The following is a 21,151-nucleotide window of genomic DNA, read 5'->3' as shown; positions in this document are numbered from 1 at the left end:
ATGTATATGTATATATATATATATATATATATGTATATGTATATATATATATATATGTATGTATATATGTATATATATATATATGTATATATATATATATATATATATATATATATATATATATATATATATATATATATATATATATATATATATATATATATATATATATGTATGTATATATATATATATATATATATATATATATAAAAAACATTCTTTTCAACATAGATTAGTATACCTTGAAAACTCTCTTCATTCACTTAGCATTACTCATAGCATGTGAAGCATCGTGATCATCTTTGTACATTCAAGTATCAACGCTCTAAGCACATGTACAACGTTAATCTTTAACTTTTTGATGAACAATGTACATTTGTATATAGGGGCTTGGGTTTTCCCCTTGTGCTCCCCAAATATTCTTTTTATTCGAACCTAGAGACCTTGTTTGGGAGGGAGTGTTGGAGTTGTATAGGGCTCTATCTAACTTCACCTAGGCCTCACCTATATAAAATTGATTGGTAGCTAAAAAGATAATATAAATACAAATTCCTTACCTTTAAACCCACAAAAGTATGTAACTTTAATCCCGTATCTAAACTATTGTTTTATGAACATCTCCCCATATTAAGCGCGTGCATAAACTAACTCTTTTAACTCTTGTGATCATTTTACATATTTATACAAGGGACTCGTTTTTCCCTTGTCCTTCCTAAGGGTGTGTTTCACTTGAAGCTAGAGAGCTTCGCTTGAGTGGGAGGTTGGAGCTATATTGACTCACCCTAATTGGACCTAGGTCTCACCTAATATATGTAGTTTGCAATGAATATGGTCTAGTCTTTAGGAACAAATGTGGTGTCTATACTAGCACTTGCAATAATTGGAAATAGTATAAATTTGCATGGACACGGATACCAACCTTAAGTATCTATTTGAAATCTATGAAGCTTTTATACTTTAATCCCATATCTACAATATTGTGATAAAAATTACCCCCCCCCCCCCCCCCCCCCCCCCCCCCCCCAAAAAAAAAAAGCACATGCACAACCAAACTCTCTATCATTCCGATCGACATTATACATGATGTATGAAGGGACTCGGTTTTTTTGCTTGTGCTTCCCAAGGGTTTTTTTTTATATTCAAAGCTAGTTGAGTAGGAGTATTGGAGCTATTATATATGGCTCACCCTAACTTGATCTAGGTCGCTCTCACACACACACATATTTCTTGCAAATCTTGTTGATACAAATTACAAGTGGGAAACCTCAAAGCAAGGAAAACCCACGAAAAAGAAGAGATACAAAAAGTGCACCACCATGAGGTTCCGAGGGCTAGAAACAATCAAAGTAAATCCTATAGGCATCAAGAATAATGTCCCCAACATCATAGGCAAAATGTAGCGCTTGACCAAGCGACAATTTGAAATAGGGAAACGGGTTTACATTAGTGCCTTGAAACATCAAAAGGTTGTGATGGTGCCAAAGGCCCACAGAACCCAAAATTTGACCCAAACAAAAAAGACAGTAAACTGAGGTTGCGGAGACCAAAGCTTCCCAAAAAGCCAAAATCTTCTGTGAAAAGTGCCGGAAAGAAAATGGAGCCGAAGAGCAGCCGACACATGTCGAATGAAGGATGTGGAATAGCGACAACCCCACAATAAGTGTGGCATAGTCTCCTCAGCTTCATGACTTTTGACACAACCAGAAGGTGCAATATGCTGCCAATAGGTAGAGCTCCCACCTGGCAACGCCACAAGAAAATACGTTCCTTTAGAGGGAGATTACTCTACCAAATGCTAGACAACGTTTGCTTCCACCATAAGGATGACTTGGAGAGAGGCCACAACTGATTACCATGATGCACAATCCACGCATTAGATTGCAAGAGGGCATAAACATTGCAGGCTGAAATGCATCCCAGGCTGGTATCAGCAAGATTCCAATTAGAGCAACATGAGTCCACATTCAAAGGAGGAATAGGTGAGAGATCAGCAAGTATCCTTCGAATCTCCCGCCAACGATGAGAATAATGCAGTCCCAATCGAAACCAAGACGCCGCACAAGAGAACGAAAGAACATGACCCGTGTCGTCCACCATTTGATGTACCTAGCATATTCCTTTTTGCGAGAGAAAATACGCATGGCGAGGAGACCGCTGGACCAATGTCAAAGTGCAAGCCTTGCTCCAATGTAGCCAATGTAGGCTCTCCAATCGAAGAGAATTGCTAAGAGAGGATTGACGACCATGCCATTCCAACTGCAAGGTGATAACCTTCCAATCAACAATGAGAGAAGAAGTAAAGGGACATCTTGGAATGTGCCATTCCAAGCTTCCCAAAATTGACTTCCCAATATGTTGGCTGCCAATGACCAAAGGATGGGGTGACAATATGCACACACAAATGTGATACCATGAGTGTCTAGGGTTGTTCTTCTTCCACCAAGACTGGCAATAGCATAGCTTTCCGAGCCAAAATATGACTTCGCGAATTCAGAATATTCAGCCCTCCAAGGCGTTTGGGAGAACACAACTTGTCCACAGATAACAGCCGGGAACCCTTCCTGTGAGACAATGTGTGCCAAAAATGCTCCAAAATACTAGACATAAGGGATTGCAAGCGCAACCGAGACCAACATAACACACACACACACACACTTGTTTTTTTGTAAATCGGATTTGATTAATTTACAAGTGGGAAACCTCAAACCGAGGAAAACCCACGGAAAAGAAGAGATACAAAGAGCGGAGCTGTATGAGGCTCCGAGGGATAGAAACAGTCAAAGTAAATCCTATATGCATCAAGAGTAATATCCTCAGCTTCATAAGCGAGATGCAGCGCTTGGCCAAGCGACAGTTTAAAATAGGGAAACAGGGCAACGCCAATGCCTTGAAACATCAAGAAGTCGCGATGGTGCCAGATGGCCCATAGAACCCAAAATCTGACCCAAGCAAAAAAGACTGCAAACTGAGACTGCGGAGACTTAAGCATCCCAAAATGCCAAAACCGTCTGTGAAAAGTGGCGCACGGGAAACGGAGCCGAAGAGTAGCCGACACCTGTTGAATGAAGGATCTGGAGCAATGACAATCCCACAATAAGTGTGGCACAGTCTCCTCTGCCACACGACATCTGGAACAACAAGAAGGTGCAATATGCCGTGTATGCAATGTGCTACCCACAGGTAAAGCTCCCACCAAACAACGCCACAAGAAAATACGTTCCTTCAAAGGGAGATACTTTGCCAAGTGGCAGACAATGTGCACCTCCATCATAGGGACGACTTGGAGAGTGACCACAACTGATTACCATGACGCACGATCCACGCATCAGATTGCAAGAGAGCATAGACACTACCGACTGAAATGCATTCCAAGCTTACATTGACAAGATTCCAATCCAAACAGCGAGAGTCTTCATTCAAAGGAGGAATAGGTGAGAGATTGGCATATCTCTTTTTGAGAAAGAAAGTATGCTTGATGAGGAGAGCGCGGGACCAAAGTAAAAGAGAGAGCCTTGCTCCAATGCAGGCTCTCCAATCGGAGGGAATTGCTAAGAGAGGATTGCCGGCCATTCCATTCCAAATGCAACGTGACAGCCTTCCAATCAACAATGAGAGAAGAAGTAAAGGGACAACCAGGAATGTGCCCTTCAAGCTTAGCAAAAATAACCTCCCAATAGGTTGGCTGCCAATGACCAAAGGATGGAGTGACAATATGCGCACACAAATGTGATACCATAAGTGACCAAGGTTGTCGTTGTGCCACCAAGACCGGCAATAGGGTAGCTTTCCGAGCCAGAACATGACTACGCAAATCCAAAATATTCAGCCCGCCAAGGCGCTTGGGAGAACATAACTTGTCCACAGATAAGAGCCAGAGACCCTTTTTGCAAGCTAAGGTGCACTAGAAATGATCCAAAATAGTAGACATAAGGGAATGCAAGCATGACCGAGACCATGATAATAGAGGTAAGTAAAACTGCACATAAGCCATAAGAATGCATTGGACAATCCTGAGTCGCACATGCAGAGGCCACGTGGACAATTTCCAATAGTTTAACTTGGAGTACAAACGTTGGAGCACCCAATCCGTTCTCTGTGAAGCTGACGCATTCCAAGCGAGGGGATAACCCAAATGACGAACTATCTCATGTGGAGGAACAATCTCCCCTGGCCACAACAACTTATGCTAATCATACTCATTCAAAGGAAGCAGCTTAGATTTACGGAAATTTGTTTTGAGGCGTGCTGCCAATCCAAACAAGTGAAGTGTCACAAACTGCTGACGTGTCAAGCCACTGAAGAACGGAGCCAACCTACAGATCCCGGTCGAGGGGCCTAAGTCCTAAGAAGAAGCAGTAGAAGAAGAAGAAGAAGTCCTGACTCCTACCAATTTATGGGACCGCGTCTAATGGGGCCCAAGTGACATAAAGGCATTAAAAACTAAGCAAGCCCACACACACACAAACGCACTAATAGCTGATGACGTGGCAGTAGCTTGTACGGATTTCTACAATCCGCACTCACATGCTGACGTGGCAGTGTGTATAGAATTCCGCGTTTCTCACTAACTGTTGACGTGGCAGCATGTACGAATTTCCGTAAAGCGCGCTGGCAGCTTTTTGGGTGCAGTGCTTTTTGAACCAGATACTTTTGAGTTTACTGCTTTTTATGTAACCACTTTTGAGGCCAAGGGCCTTCAAATATGTGCAAAGGGGAAAGTTAGTTTGAGCAGGAGACTGGAGGACCACTTCGCTGTGAGTTTGCTTCGATCTTGGGAGCTCTTGTGACAAGGCTTGGAGCAGAGACAGCCTACTTGCACGGAGGAGCACCTCCGGCAGCCCCTTGTCTGGAACCCCATGGTTAGCACTCAGAGAGGCCACTTGGTTGGTAGTCGGCCTCATGTTTCCTGGGGTCCCATGGCAGCGTGTCCAGCGCGCTCTTTAGGTGACTGGTTAGAGTTCACAGGCTTGTCAGAGGAGGTGCAGGGTTTCCAGCTACATGGCATGAGAGGGGTGCAGAGCATGTGCCAGGACATCTCTGAGGCAGTTCCAGCTGAGTGGCTTACGCCTCTCGAGCCAGTAGCACCCAGGTGGATGGGAGCCTTCACACGACAGGAGGTTCTCATCTTAGTCAGGGCTTGCTCAGAGACTGTTCCATCCCTTTTCTTCGAGCTTCATGGTGGGGGACGCCTACATCGAGTTGCAGTAGAGGCCCCGCAGGTGGCAGAGTGTTGTTTTCAGAGGATTCGAGTAGTGGGCATCTGTGGGAGGACTTGTGTCATAGATCCTGACCCAGCTGCTCTTGAGACTAGACACTGGAGCCTGTGGGCTTGGGAGTGTTGTCCACTAGCATGAGTACAGTGGGATCCTGGTGAGTGGCTTTGGAGGGACCCCTTCTCTTCTGCAGACCACCCAGGTGTCCCGTTCTTTCAGTACATTGTTCGACTAGGACGTCATATACTAGCAGCACAGAGAGAGGCCCGTCCCGTTGCAGCACCTCATTGGCAGGAGGAGGGTCTCACAGCTGAGTTCTTGACAGCCTCCTGGGAGAGGTTGTGGGACTCCAGACAGCTGAGGCGAGTCACCTTGTTTCAGTGGTTGGTCGCACACAGAGCTACAGTTGGGAGCTGGCTAGTGCATAGTGGTCTCTCGGCTGCATGTGCAACTTGTGACTATCTTGTGGAGAGTCAGCGTCACTGTCTTTGGGATTGTCCCTCGGCCCAGCAGGTGTGGCTACGAGTTGGCTACGAGTTCTTTGGCTGATGCATGCTCTCTCCACGGCTCTACAGTAAACTTGGGGAGCAGCGGCTTGGTCCACCCTCACGGGCCCGGCACTTCAGTTTGAGCTATCTTCCACCAGCAGGATGATAGTGATGCAGGAGGGGCGACCTACACTCCAGCCTGCTACAGAGCTTACTCCACAGGAGTAGTGCAGTGAGAGAGAGGAGTGTTGGGAGCTCATCAGTGGCCTGACACTCTGGTTCATCTGGCGGGCCCGTTGCTTCCGCATCTTTGAGGCTCACCCTGTGCCACCAGCAGAGACTGTTCGCAATTTTTGGCTAGAGCTGATCCATACTCTCAGAGGACAGATTGAGGGACTACATTGCAACTCCGACCGCATGCGGGAGCGTAGAGAGGCTTTCCTTCGACTCGGGCGTTATGGGCCATTTTACATCATGGTCCAGGGTGTACTCCGATGGCACTACCGACCACTTGTGTGGCTTTTCCCTCCCCCCATTTCTTGATTTAGCCCCATTGTACATATGCTGGTTTTTTCATTGGGAGAGTCTCCCATCATGGTTGTTGTAGCCCTCTCTTGAGGAGGTGGTTGTAGCCCTATGGGCAGTTTCAGTAACTAATAGAAGGATCTTTTTCTCGAAATAAAAAATAAAAAATATGTGCAAAGGGCTCTATCTCTGGCACTCTTCAGGGTGAAGGTGTAGAGCGCGAGTATCGGTATTGTACTGAGTTCAAGTAATATAAAGAAACACCGAAAGGGGCGCCGAGGTTTTGGGGGCAGTACTCTTTGGGGTGGAATTCCGCCACTATGTCACGTGTGCTCTCTCTCTTTCAGTTCAGTTGAAATTGAACTGCTAAAAGTTTGTTCAATCTGTTCTTTTCTATTGGCACATGGTGCCCGTCGTGTGATAGTGGTATTAGAGCATCAGGCGTGTGCTTTTCTGAAAGCATACCGGTCCTACAAAAGAGTAGACATATCAAATTGGTGCTTCCAAAGTCTACTGGAACTTTTATTCGAAGAATCTTCGTATCCTGACCCTGGACTTATTAGCCACTTCCACCCGTACTTTAACGCATCGGGCGTGCTTCCGTCCTCACCGCTCTATCTTATAGGACATAAGCCATAAAGAACCCAAGACATGGCGTTCATGGATTCAACAAATTATTTGCAGTTTCTTCTCAACAAGCTTCACGACATTCTTTCGCGGCATCCTCAGCAGAATCTTTCGATGCTGCAAAGTTTTCAACAATTTTTGAATTACATGTTACCCCCTCTAATGCCCAGAATCTCGTGAAACCCAACCTAAAGGCCTCGTTTGACACCTCAACAACGAGACACCTTATTACAAGAAGGCCGATGTTTTGGATGCTTTCAAACAGGACATAACTATTTTGGTTGTCCAAAAACACTGACAGACCAGCGGAGCCGACACCCTCGTCGACGGTTGACCGAAACCTAGGACCATCTCCAGCCAAACGAGCTAAAGTGGCCATTGGATGTACCTGACACCTATGGCATACGCCTTGAAAGTACAAATGAATTGTGTCGAGCATATGGGAAATTCAACGGCTTGAAAGCCCTAATTTTCTTTGACCTAGAAGCTACCGAAAACTTCATCCATCGAGAATTCTTGAAGCAGATGCACTTTGATTATGATGCAGAGGGTGAAGAAATTGAAGCTGAGCTAACCACGGGGCAAACTCAGAAAGTGGTACCCTCATTGGTGCTCTTCCAGTGACTATCCAAGATTATCATGGAAAAGCCGATTTCCACATTATGAAGTTGGGCAATTGCGATGTCTCTTGGGCATGCCTTGGCACGACAACAATGATGCAACTCTCTAGGTTCGGAACTGAACCATCACGATGATGTAGAAGGGCAAGCCAGTCGTCCTCAAAGTTTGGTTGTCCGAACAAAACCCTAAATGAACTCTCTAGTTGTTTTATAGTTGGATACTTTTGAACTTTGTTTGAAAAAGTATCGTTTGAAAATTTGTTTGAAATGGATGGTATTTGTTTTAAACTTGTCTTGGTGCCGATTTGAATTGTCTAACTCTGGTTTTAATACTGGTTTCAATGATTGGTGATTTTACTCCCGAGTGGAGTACTTAGAAATGAAGTTTGAGAATGCTTGTTCATACTCATGGCCCTATGGTTATTTGCGGGGGCAGTATTGAAATGTTTGAAAAGTGTTGTTAAAAAAAAAAAAAAAAAAACTAATGGCCCGAACTTGGATGGTTATTTACAAAGGATATTTAGAAGTCTGAGAAGTGGGTACTCTCAGCACCTCCAAACGACGCACTTCAGAAAAACCAGCCGGTCCTGCATAAGCTATCCAATAACCCGCAAAATAGTGAGTTTGTCCGGCAAAATGTTGCTGGTTATGCTCTTGAAGAACAACTATGTCCGCCTTACATGTATGTATGTAGTGCCAGGTGAGTCGCCACTGGTTGTGGTTGCATAACACCCGTACATTATATGAGGTGCAATTCAAAGAACTATGCATTCTATACAGTATATACAGTGGGCGAGGAAACAAGAAAAAGAGACACCACCTCGACCCAGACAAGACACTTATGACGAATAAGACTTTGGTAATCCTTGGTGAGAGCACAGGGCTATACATGAGTCATTTGTGTATTGAAGAAAAGAGGAGACATTTCGAGCATAGCATTCCGAGCATCCATGTTGGCTAGCAATACTTCATAAAAGCCTCGTGCGCCATAGTAAACTCCCCGGGGCCCGGATTGCCTACCGTTTTGAGCAAAAAATCAACCCGTTGGCCTACATCCTGAGCTGTAGGCATTTTCCTAGGGAAGAAGAGAATCACTGCGTTAAGGGCATATTGAACAACATGATCCATAAGCTCGTGTACAGGAATGCGCACTTCCATGACAGGAGGTGGGCCTTCCTAGGCTCGCCATGCATCTTCAAAGTCCTCATGCAAACATTCCTTGATTAGGGTTAAAGCATCCATAGCTGAGCTTTTTATGGCTTTCCGACGCTTGTATATACACTGTTTAGTGGAATCCATGTGAAACTATCACCACGCTTCCCACATTGCTGTACAAAGGACACTGCTCCTACAGATTCTTTCTTTCTGGAAAAGCTTTGCTGTACACACCTTCTTTGAGAATCCTCTTACTACACACACTTTTAATAAAAATCTCCTACTGCACACAAACTTTTTTGATGTGTTGCACACACTTTTATGAAACAGGACTTGATGCACACACACAGAGACACACTATCACCCAACCACACACATCAAATCTAACTAGCAGCCTCAGACGAGCTGGACAAAACCCCCAAGGTGACCTGCACAGGTGCTAAAAGCGTCACTACTGGCAGAGTACAGCAAGGCACACAAGTCACCTTGCGCAGGTCGCGGAGGAGCAGAAGGCACGCACAAAGGAGAGCCTGCAGGACAAACCTTAGCAGGACTGTTGGCTCGCGCACAGGGGCAGCCTCATGCTCAGGTGCAGAAACGGCACGCACGCAGGGGGTTCTTTCTCTCACCACTCTCCTCTCCCTCTCTCTCTCTCTCTCTCTCTCTCTCTCTCTCTCTCTCTCTCTCTCACACACACACACACACACACACACACACACACACACTTTTTTTTTTTTTTGTAAATCTGCTTTGATTAATTTACAAGTGGGAAACCTCAAAGCGAGGAAATACACAAAAAAGATCAAATACAAAGGGAGGAACATAGAAGTGTTCTGTGATATGAAAGTGCTAAAAGCAAACATAGAAGAGTTGCAAGATTTCCAGAGATATGTCCCCAATGTCAAAGGCAAAATGTAACGATTGCCTCAACGAAATCTTGAACGAGGGAAAAGGATCCGCCTCATGCCAATGAAACATGTGCAAATTGTGTTGGCACCACAAAGACCATAGCAACCAGAATCTGACCCATGTGAAGAAGATCGCAAATTGTTGAAGGGAAGGCGAAGGATGCCAAAAACCCAGAATCGTTTGTGGAAAACCGCTGAGGGAAAACGAAGGTGCATACATGCAAAGACGCGGCCCAGGAAAGCCCTGGTGAAGCGACAATCCCAAAGCAGATGCTTGACAGTCTCATCACCAGCCGAGCAAATGACACAACGAGAGGAGCTGATGTGACGCGCCGCAAGGAGGGTGCCAACTGGAAGAACTCCCAACAAACAGCGCCAAAGAAAGAGACGCTCCTTAAGAGGCAAGTGGGACTTCCAAATTGCAATAACAGCCTTTCTCCACCATTGATCAGATTTGTGTAAAGACCAAAGCGCATTACAGTGATCAGCCAGCCAAGAGTCCTGCATAAGGGAAGTATAGATAATGCGGGCGGAAATTGCATCAAAATGAACGTCCCATAAATTCCAATCCTGCATACGATATCCACTGGGGAAAAGAGCCAGCATATGCTCCGGTACACTCCAAATGTGATGATAATGTAGGCCCAACCCAAAGCATGTTGTTGCCTGAGAGAAAGTGAGCAAATTCCCAGTTGAATCCACCCCATCATCCACCGTACTTATGCCTCGGCTAGAGAGGAAGTAAGCTTGGCGAGGCGACCGATCAACCAGAGCAAGAGAGAACACCCTACTCCAGTGAACACTTTCCAAACGCAATGAATTCCCATCTGTTTGCTGCTTGCCATACCAAGACCAGATTATCCGTAACATCTGATCGAGCAACCAGGATATGACCGACCATCTTGCCAAACACAATCTCCCAAAGGGAAGTCTACCAATGACCAAAGGAGGTAGTGATAACATGCTGACATAGATATGCAACCATAACTATCCATGGTTGAGACTGTTGTGCCAAAGTAGGCAATAACATAGCCTTCCTTGCCAATGCGTGGCGGCGGAGGTCCAAAATATTCAGCCCCCCAAGACGCTTGGGAGTGCAAAGTTTCTCCATTGCTAACAGACGGAGGCCTTTTTTATGAGAACTAGTGCGCCACAAGTGAGATACAATGTCTGACATAAGCAACGAGAGGCGAGACCGAGGCCAATGCAACAACGGCAAGTAAAACTGAACATATGCCATCATGATACTTTGGACAATACGAAGTCGAACATGTAACGGCCACGTAGACAATTTCCAATAGTGCAATTTGGCGTTCAATCGTTGCATGACCCAATTGACTTGTTGGGTAATAGTTACCTGCCAGCCAATAGGATATCCCAAGTGTTTGACCACCACATGTGGATCAAGAATTTTGCCAAGCCACAAAAGATGATGCCAGTCACAAACACCAAGAGACAAGAGTTTGGATTTCCGAAAGTTAACCCTAAGCCCTGCTGCCATACCAGAAATATCCAAAGCTTGCATAATCTCTCGCACATCGAGAGATTATCAGCATAGGCCTGCCCTATAAAGCCATTTCCATTGGGTAATTTCAGCCCATGAAAACGACCAAGGTAAGCAGTGATCCAGATAGAGTAACGAGGGGTGAGTGGAAATGGCATACAACAAAGCGCTAAGTGGGCAACCCTGTCTGACAGAGCATCCAAGAGGCCAAGGTTTAGTCAACTCACCATCAAGAAGGCCTGAAGACGTACTGTGAGCATATAAGAAGTATACAACATTAGCCAACTTTGGACCAAATCCAAGGGCCCACACTGTAGCAGCAATGAAATCCCATTGTACGGTATCAAACGCCTTTTCAATGTCTACATGCATTACAAGAACATCATGTTGTGTATACATGGCATATTCCATTCCAATGAGTACATTAGCCAGATTATCCAAAATTTGGCGACGAGGAATGAAGCCATACTGCGCTGAATGGATACCTGTCATCAGAGGTTCCTTGATACGGTTCACAATCATTTTAGCCAAGAGTTTAGGCATAAGAGTAATCGGCCGCCAATGCGAGAACAGCTCACAAAGCACTTTTTTAGGCAACAACATCAACAAACCCTCTTTCCAAGGTTTGGCAAATTTTGTTTTGCCCATGCAACATTCATCATGCAGAGTAAAGGTTCTTTCAGAGGCTCCCAAAAGGAGATAAAAAATTCCACAATGAGACCATCCCAACTAGGCGAGCGCCATTGTCCAAGAGCAAGCAATGCTGTGTGCAATTCATTTTCTGTAAAATCCACCTCCATGGCTAAAGCATCTTGAGGCAAGATAATGGAATGCACTGTAGATATCAAAAGTTGGCGTGCATGAAGAACCTTAGTAGATGCCGCGGGGGGAGTGGCAAAAACATTCTTGAAATGGGAAACCATGACATTCGCAAGCTCACGTTTTGAGGTTGTCCAATCGCCTGGTTGGAGCATAACTCGCTTAATAGTTTGAGAAGCCCTTGAATGATGCAAGTGCTTGAAAAACTGTTTTGAGGCACATCCCTTATCGACAAACGCTCGATGGCAAGCACGAGTCTGCCATTTGTCCAATTTCCGTTTATCATTATGCTGCAGACACACCCAGGCGTTACAAAGAGTTGTCGATTCACTTTCAGGCAACAAACGTGTGTCAGCTAAAAGTTGGAGCTGTTGATACACATGCTTGGCATCTTCAACATTACCACGTAATTGAAACATGTGATGCTTGCCATAATCCTGAATTACGCTCTGCACACACGCAACAAAACGAACCCAGGCAATATTAGGATCATGATGCATTTAGAGATACCATATACATGTGGTAGTGATGTGTGTGAACACACTAGGACCACCGGGGCATTTTTTCCCTCTTTATGAGGTTTTTTCCCCCGTGCATTGTATATACGTCCATCACTCTAGGGCTATCTATCTTTCCATTGCACACTAAGTAATACACTCTCTATTGTGTGCCTTGAGCTTCCTTCGTCTTCTCCAAGCTGTGTGTGTTTCTCTGCAACCCTAATTCCAACAATTGGTATCAGAGCAGGTTGCATCCTCCCGGGCTTAGTCGCCAACTGCTCCAGTACACGCCTACTCACTTTCTCCGATTTCAGTGAGCTTTGGTGAGCGTTTGTCGCAGGTCGACAAATATTTCGGGAATTGGGCTTATTTCGGCCTCCGTTTCCACTACAGGCAATACTGCACAGGCTATCTCGTCATTTTGTGCAGAATTTCTGTCAATCGTTTTCTACATAACAGGTGCCTTATAGTCTTCTAGGGTTTGTGCTATATAGCACGTGTTCTTCTCGCTCCGTTTCTCCTATTTTCGGGCAGTTTTCACATCATGTGCACGATTTACCATGGCTGACAACAACAACACAGATGTGTTCAAGATGTTTGCTGCTGAGGACAGGTTGGATGGGGACAACTACCCTATGTGGGCTTATATGATGCAACATGTTCTTGTGTCAAAGGGCGTCTGGAACATTGTGCAGGGCATTGATGTACGTCTTGGTTCTGAGGATGTAGGCGATGTTGAGGATGTTGCAGGTCTTGCTGAAAGGATTGCTACTGTTAGAGTTGTTTTGCCTACAGCAGAACAAGCTCTTTGGGATGTAAAGGATGCGTGGGCTCATGCATTGATTGCGTTGTTTGTGAAGCGCACCATTGTTCCTCACATCCGTTCAGGGAAATTTGCAAAACAGGCTTGGGATATTCTAGTAGGTCTTTATGCAAGCCGCAATGAGGCTAAAATTGCTTTGCTGCGTAAAGAGCTGGAGTCGAAGATTATGCATGAGGAAGATGATATGGACACTTTCCTTGCTAGTGTCAAGGATATCAATGAGCAACTTATTTCTGCAAGTGAAGTCATTTCAGACAGTTCCCTTGTGCAGACTGTTCTTGATGCCTTACCAGATTCCTACCAGACTTTTGCTAGTACTTGGAGACTGATGACCCCAGGAAATCCTGAAGTTGTCAAGTTTGATGCATTATGCACATTGCTGTTGCAAGAGTCACTTTCTAGAAAAAACCGGACTAGGCAGCGTGCAGTTGAACAAGCTTTTATTGCTTCTCAAAGAAAGGGTGGTAAGAGTAATCTCAAAGAAAGGGTGGTAACAGTAATGCAGCCACTTCTTATGGTTCTGCTGCGAGTGGCAAAAATTTTGTTCCTATTGCTTCTGCTGGCAGCACTTCGTCTACCAATTCTGGTGATAAGGGCAAAAAGAAGATGCGTTGCCATTATTGTAAAGCTAATGATCACTTGATCAAGTCGTGTCCTAAGTTGAAGGCAAAAGAGGCTAAGAAGAAAGAGGGTGGTTCCACTGCAAATGCTGGTTCCACTACAAATGCAGCCATTGTTGAGTCTTCTGTAAAAGAAGACTGTAATGCTGACGTTGATGCAGAATGGGCTTCTAGTGCAGAGTGCACTTACAATCCTGTTGTCCATGATGCATGCTTGTCAGTTGTTGCAGATTCACATGTGTGGTATTTCAACAGTGGTGCTACAAAGCACATTACCTCACATCGTGAATTGTTTACCTCTCTCGAGTCTGTCCCTCATGGGAATTCAGTCACTTGTGCCAACAATGCCTCTTATCCAGTTCAGGGAGTTGGAAAGATTGTGCTTACTACTGCTAATGGCAGTTCTTTCACACTTGTTGATGCACTTTATGTACCTGGGATCAAGAAGAATCTCTTGTCTGTATCCGCACTTGCTAGACTTGGACTTGTAGTCAAATTTGTGGATGACAGATGTACAGTTCATGATCTCAGTTTTGGTGATGAAATTGTTGCATCTGGCCTTTTGTGCCGTGGGTTGTATAAGCTCACTTTGTATAACAAGTGTGGACAAAACTTTGCAAATGTTGTTGCAGATTCAAGGGCTATTTCAAATGCAAAACTTTGGCATGTACGTTTTGGTCATCTGAATTTTGCCAGTTTGCTACGTTTGCAGAAATCTGATATGGTTGCTTCTTTGCTGCCTCTTGAAGCACCTGTCAAACATGTCTGTGAAGGCTATATTTTAGGTAAGATGTAGCGTTCTAAGTTTCCAAAGGATGGTTTAGTTCGGGCCACGTGCAGGTTGCAGCTTGTGCATAGTGACGTTTGTGGGCCCATGCAAACTCCTTCCTGGGCAATTACCTGTACTTCGTGACTTTCATTGATGATTACTCCAGGCATGCATGGGTATTTCCGCTTAACGCGAAGTCCGAAGTTTTTATCTGCTTCAAACAATTTCTGGCTATGGCTGAAAATGTCTCAAAATGTACTATGGGCACCCTCCGTTTCGATCGAGGAGGGGAGTATATGTCTCATGAATTTAATGCATTTCTGGCTAGTCGTGGGATAAAACACCAATGTACAGTGCCTTATACACCTCAGCAAAATGGTGTTGCTGAGAGGAAAAACAGGTCACTTACGGAAATGGCACGATGTATGGTCAAAAGTCAAGCTTTGCCGCATTCTTTTTGGCTTGAGGCCATCATGTGTGCCACTTATGTACTTAACAGGTGTCCTACGAAAGCTTTGCAGTCTATTACTCCATATGAAGCATGGCATGATAGAAAGCCTTCTATTGAGCACATGCGTGTTTCCGGCTGTTTGGCATATGCTTTGGTGCCACAAGTGCAGCACAGAAAATTGGATGATAAGGCTGTCAAATGTATTTTTGTTGGTTATAGTGCTGAAAGCAAAGGTTACAGGTTGTATCATCCGCAAACAAAACGTATTCTGGTTTCACGGGATGTAGTGTTTGTGGAAGATTCTGTTCAGCCCTTGTTGTCATGTACTAGAGACAATAATGTAAGCTCACAGGACATTTATGACACTTTGTTGCCTCTTTTCAGTGGTGGAAATACGAATGTAAGTTCCAATGAGGCAAATGTACAGCCTATGGGGGTTTTTGAAAATGTTTTAGATCAGCCTATTACTGATGCAGATGTACATGATATAATTGATGAGGAAAGGGCTGAAAATGAGCAGGCTAGAGGTATGCCAAAATGGCTGGTGCGCACTTTGCGTGAGAGTAAATTGGATGCACCTTTGTCTAGTCGTACTCGTTCAGGCTCTCGCCATGCATCTTATGCATCAGATTGTTATGCTTTGGCTGTGTCTAGCTTACATGATGTTGAGGAGCCTCTATCTTTTGATGAAGCACAGAATTCAGAAAATTGGATGGTTGCCATGCAATCAGACTATGATGCGCTTATAGAAAATGACACATGGACTTTATGTGATTTGCCTCCTGGCAAAAAGGCCATTGGTACGAAGTGGGTTTACAAGTTGAAACGCAAGCCGGATGGCGAGATCGATCGCCATAAGGCTCGACTTGTTGCAAAGGGTTATACAAAGCAAAAAGGCATTGATTATGAAGAGACTTTTGCTCCCACTTGTCGTATGACTACTGTGCGTTTTCTATATGCATTGGGAGCTCATTTTGGTTGGGATGTACATCAATCAGACATTGTTACTGCTTTCTTGAATGGTGACATATTTGAGGAAGTTTATGTAACGCAGCCTCGCGGTTTTGTCATAAAAGGACAAGAGGACAAAGTGTGCAGATGTAAGAAGGCTTTGTATGGGTTGAAGCAATCTCCTCGTGCGTGGTATGAGAAAGCTGACACTCATTTGGTTAAACGAGGCTTTCGTAACAGTCCAACAGAAAGCACATTGTATGTAAAGCGTGAGGGTGATGTACTTCTCATTGTGGTTCTTTATGTCGATGATTTGCTGATCATTGGACCAAATGAGAGACATATTGCTGAATTTAAGGCTGATTTGAATGCTACTTTCAAGATGAAAGATTTGGGGCTGTTGCATCATTACTTGGGTATACAGTTTAAGCAGTGTGATGGTGGTATTGCCTTGTGTCAGAAAAGTTACATAGAGACATTGCTATGTAAGTTTGGACTTGAGGATTGCAAACCTATTGCCACTCCCATGGAAACAGGTTTGAAGTTTAGTCTACATGATGCTGGCGATCTTGCTGATGTCACTCTTTACCAAACTGCTGTTGGCTGCCTCATTTATGTATGCAACACGAGGCCGGATATTATGTTTGCAATCTCACAGGTCAGCAGATTTATGCATAGCCCAGGGTCTAAGCATCGGCAGGTTGTCAAGAGGATTTTCCGCTACCTTAGTGGCACTTTACATCTTGGCTTGTTTTATCCCAAGGGGGGATCATTGCCGCCAGACTTACATGCTTTTTCGGACTCAGATTGGGCTGGTTGTTTTGACACGCGAGTGTCCACAAGTGGTTTTTGTTTCATGCTTGGTAGTTCATGTATATCATGGTTGAGCAAGAAGCAACCTACTGTGGCCACTTCGAGTTGTGAGGTTGAGTATAGGGCAGTCTTCACAGCTACAGTTGAGTGTATATGGCTCAGACGCCTTATGGGTGGCTGATTTGGGTGTTGGACAGGACACTGCCAACACTATCTACACTGACAGTCAGAGCGCATTGGCAGTTGCGAGGAACCCAGTTTTTTATGCTCGCACAAAGCACATTGTGGTGCATTACCACTATGTCAGGGAGAGGCTCTCAGCAGGAGAGATCAACTTGGCTTATGTGCCAACACAGGACAACCTTGCAGATCTTTTCACAAAGGCATTGTCTCGTGAGAAGCTTGAAGCTTTCCGCAAAGCTTTGGGCTTACTCCCCTTTGTGGACTTATCCTGTCCTTAGGGCATGGCACTTCCCTTTACTCATGTGCCAGCTCTCGTTCACCGCATCACTCCAGGGGGGATTTGTTACCATATACATGTGGTAGTGATGTGTGTGAACACACTAGGACCGCCGGGGCATTTTTTCCCTCTTTAGGAGGTTTTTTCCCCCGTGCATTGTATATACGCCCATCACTCTAGGGCTATCTATCTTTCCATTGCACAGTAAGTAATACACTCTCTATTGTGTGCCTTGAGCTTCCTTCGTCTTCTCCAAGCTGTGTGTTTCTCTGCAACCCTAATTCCAACATTTAGGCGACCAAAGGGGGGAATCAAACATCGTAAATCATCTCACGAAATGCTTCGTGCGAAAGATATGCATTGTTGATATGAAGTAGACGTTTCTTAGCAAGAGGCGGATCATAGTGTAGTTGCCCAAAGCACAACAACAACACAACAGGAACATGATCAGATAAAAGCAAAGAATGGGCAATTCTCATTTTGCATATAAATTCATCAAATTGTTGCAAGTTGAGAACATACCACCGATCTAGTCTTGCACGAGTAAGCAGAATGAGCATTACGCTGAAACGTGTACCCCGAAACATTGGGATGCAAAAGGGTCCACAAGTCCAACATCTGTCTGCGTGCAACAAGATCTGTCCATGCTAGTAATTCCATACTCAGCGTGTGCAAATGTCCTGTGGTATTATGTGATACATAGGTGCATTGTTAAAATCACCACAAAGCAATGCATTTGAAAGCCATGGATAAGAAGACATCTCATGCCACAAAACAACTCACTGTCCCGAAGCCGTAGGCACATAGACCCCACCAAATTCATAAATTTGTCCATTGATCGTACATTGAACCACCATCCGATGACCCGCTGGATCATTATCGGCCAGAACTGGCTGCAATTCATGCCTAACCATAATCAAAACACCTGAAAAGCTTGATAAACCAGCATATGCTATTCAATACCCCGTAAAATATGAGCATTGCCCAGCATATTCATGTTGATTATGCTCTTGCAAAACCACAATGTCTGTCCTTACATGTATGTACATAGTGACAAGCTTATTAGGGTTACATAACACGCACACATTATATGAAATGCATTTAACACAACTATGCATTCACTTGATGCATAGAGACAAAGGAAGGAAGGGACTAAGTCGATGTGCTCATAAGCACGTCAACATCAACAGCCCACGACTCAACTACAACATTCTGCATGCCTGTCTCAGAGGACGCAAAGCTTGCGAGTGTTGGAGAGGGTCCCATGAACCACTGCATCTCTGTAAGAGTGCACCACCTTATTCCATGCATCTGCAAGAGTGTGATTAACATTACAAGGGAGAGGTTTTTGCCCTACAAATTTCACTTCAGGAGGCACATAATTGCGAGAAGAGAGTTGCGAGCGTATTTTAACAGTCTTCTTGGGGGTCCCCCAAGGAGATGCTTCCCCCAAATCCACATTTTCCCCCTTATTCTTGGTGTCATGAGCAGATACAGACTTTCCTTTACCCGGAAGATTTGGGGAGGCAACAAGTTTGACCTTTGCCTTTATCCAAAGGTGGAGCATCAGGCAACGTAGAAGCCGCATTAGGGGCTTCTTTCTCATTAGAAACCTCAAGCTAAGGGACAACCGAAGGAGGTTGCAAAATAGGCTCAGGACGTTCAGATTGCATATGTCCAAATTTTCCACAGCGAAAACATGAATTTGCAAATTTCCCCCATTTGAGCTTAAAAGGGCGTTTTCCAATGAGCGGGTCCTCGGAGTTGATAGTGATACCTTCGGGGGTGGGAACATTTGTATCCAAAAGCACACAAAAGCGATTTGTATTTGCATCAAGCTTGGGAGGACAAATCACTTTCCCCAAGTGAGAGGCGAGCATAGGAAGAAAGTGTCGCTAGGTGCATGGAAAGTCAACGATTTCCACCCATACAGGGCACTTATGACTGATGAGGCTTTGATAGTCCTTGGTAAGAGCCCATGGCAATACATGTGTCATCTGAGTATCAAAAAACAAAGGAGATAACTCAAGCAACATATTATGGGCATCAGTGTCTGCCAACAAAACTTCATAGAATCCTTGGCACCAAAGTAAACGCCTCGAACTGCGTGGCACTTGAGAAGGAAGTCTACCCATTGACCCACATCTTGCGCAGTAGGCATCTTTCCCGGAAAGAACAAAATAACTGCATTTAAAGCATATTGCGCCACCGGGTCCATGAGAGCTTGAACAGGCATGAGCACTTCGGTAGTGGGTTCATGCCCCTCCGCTCACCTTCAAAATCCTCTAATAAACAGGCTCGAATTTCACCCATTTCTGAAGACTCAGGTGCCATCTGTTTCCTAGCGTTTGTAGGAGTTGATAAAAGGCGTATTGGAGTCTGACATGCACTGAGAACCTTGCGATTATATATTCACTCACTACTATATACCAATTTACCTGAAAAACTCAAACAAATCAAGCTCTGTACACCTGCCACAGTTCTGCAGTAAAAATCCCCTTTCTGTATGCTAGCAAACTGAAAGCAAAGGCCGTCCCCAACTAAAAAACCTATACACAGACACACAGCTTAAAGACGAGAAGCGAAAACTGGCTGAAAATAGCTCGCAAGAACATCGAGTAGCTTCACGGCAGGCCGAGGACTGTAGGACGCAGAGCTTACAACAGACCTGCAAAGTCACACAGGACTGTAATGGGCACAACAGCAGGCGCACAGAAACCAGAGAAGGCTTGCAATAGAGACAGGGCGCACTGAATAGGGGCTCGCGGGGGGAACAGGGTCCGCAGGGCACACTTGCGTAGGCTTTTCTTAGACACTCTTGCGCTCAGGATTCTCTCTCTCTCTCTCTCTCTCTCTCTCTCACGCAGGTCAAGCAACGTACCTCTAGTTTGGGTGGGCTTTGAGATCTGCTGTGATACCTGCTCCTCTAGCTCTCCCCTGGCTGGTGTAGAGAAATCTGTGATTCGTCTCTGAGACTGTCTTTCCCCTGATGTCCTCAGCAAGCTCTCCTTAAGGTCTGCGTAGCTCTAGCAGGAACAATTCGAGACATCTCTGATCCTTGTATCTCGTGACTCTAGAAAATGGTCCGAAACCTTCTCTGTACAGGCAGTGGAAGCGGCCGCGTATCTCATAGTACGTCGGGCAATGACGTGTAGTGCAGCTCTGTCTCTAGCTCTAAGTTACATAGGTGACATATCCTAGCCCCTGTTGACACCCCTCGGAATCGGCCAGTCTTGATCTGGAGCTGATGTGAGGATGTGCGTATCTGCCCAATAGCGCATCGTATCCCATTAGATAAGTGCCACAAAACCGTCCTCCGTGAGTTGGAGAAGATGCTCTCTGTAGAAGGCCATCTTCGTGCCCAACTCCTGTGTCGGCTGTATCCATGTGCTCCTGGTATCTAGCTGAATCAGATCTTGGCGTATGAGTCTGGTGATCTTTGTCAGTGTGAGGGACGAGGGTGCATCCAGGGAGTATTGAAACGGAGGCAATCCATCCATGTTGAAACCATGCGATTGAAACCACGTTGTTATCTGTCCATACCAGCATGTTGTATCGCCTTGTAGCGCTAGTTGTCGAGATGACTTTAGGGCAAGCCGAGCGTATCTGTCCTTGGGGAGATCCCATAAACCATGTATAAAGGATACTGATCTAGTCAATGCCTCCACCATTGGGGGGGGGGGGGCAGCTAGCTCGGCTCATCTCCATCCGTCTGTGTTGCCAAATCTCCCATGGTGGTCTACTGAGGGTCCCCAAACCTGAACTCCATAGAGCATAGCTGAAGTCACACTAGTGTCAAAAAGCTAGAGCTTTGTTCGCGGTTTCTGAAACTGAACCTACGAACTCATCCTCTCCAGTCCTCCCAAGGCTGCATATGTTCTCGTCAGTCTAGTCTTTGATGCCCT

The 21,151-nt window shown here is 45.0% G+C and overlaps 1 protein-coding gene across 6 annotated transcripts in view; it reads left to right on the top strand.

Annotated features, from left to right (window-relative positions):
* Nucleotides 1–21,151, top strand: part of APG5 (autophagy protein Apg5 family) — a 70,191-nt gene that overhangs the window by 41,950 nt on the left and 7,090 nt on the right. The gene's annotated exons all lie outside the window — the stretch shown is intronic.

The sequence above is a fragment of the Adiantum capillus-veneris genome, chromosome 17 (assembly GCF_014529385.1).
Source record: "Adiantum capillus-veneris isolate H3 chromosome 17, ASM1452938v2, whole genome shotgun sequence".
NCBI lineage: Eukaryota > Viridiplantae > Streptophyta > Polypodiopsida > Polypodiales > Pteridaceae > Adiantum > Adiantum capillus-veneris.
Note: the sequence above shows the minus strand (reverse complement) of the source record. Positions and strands in the feature narration are given on the sequence as shown.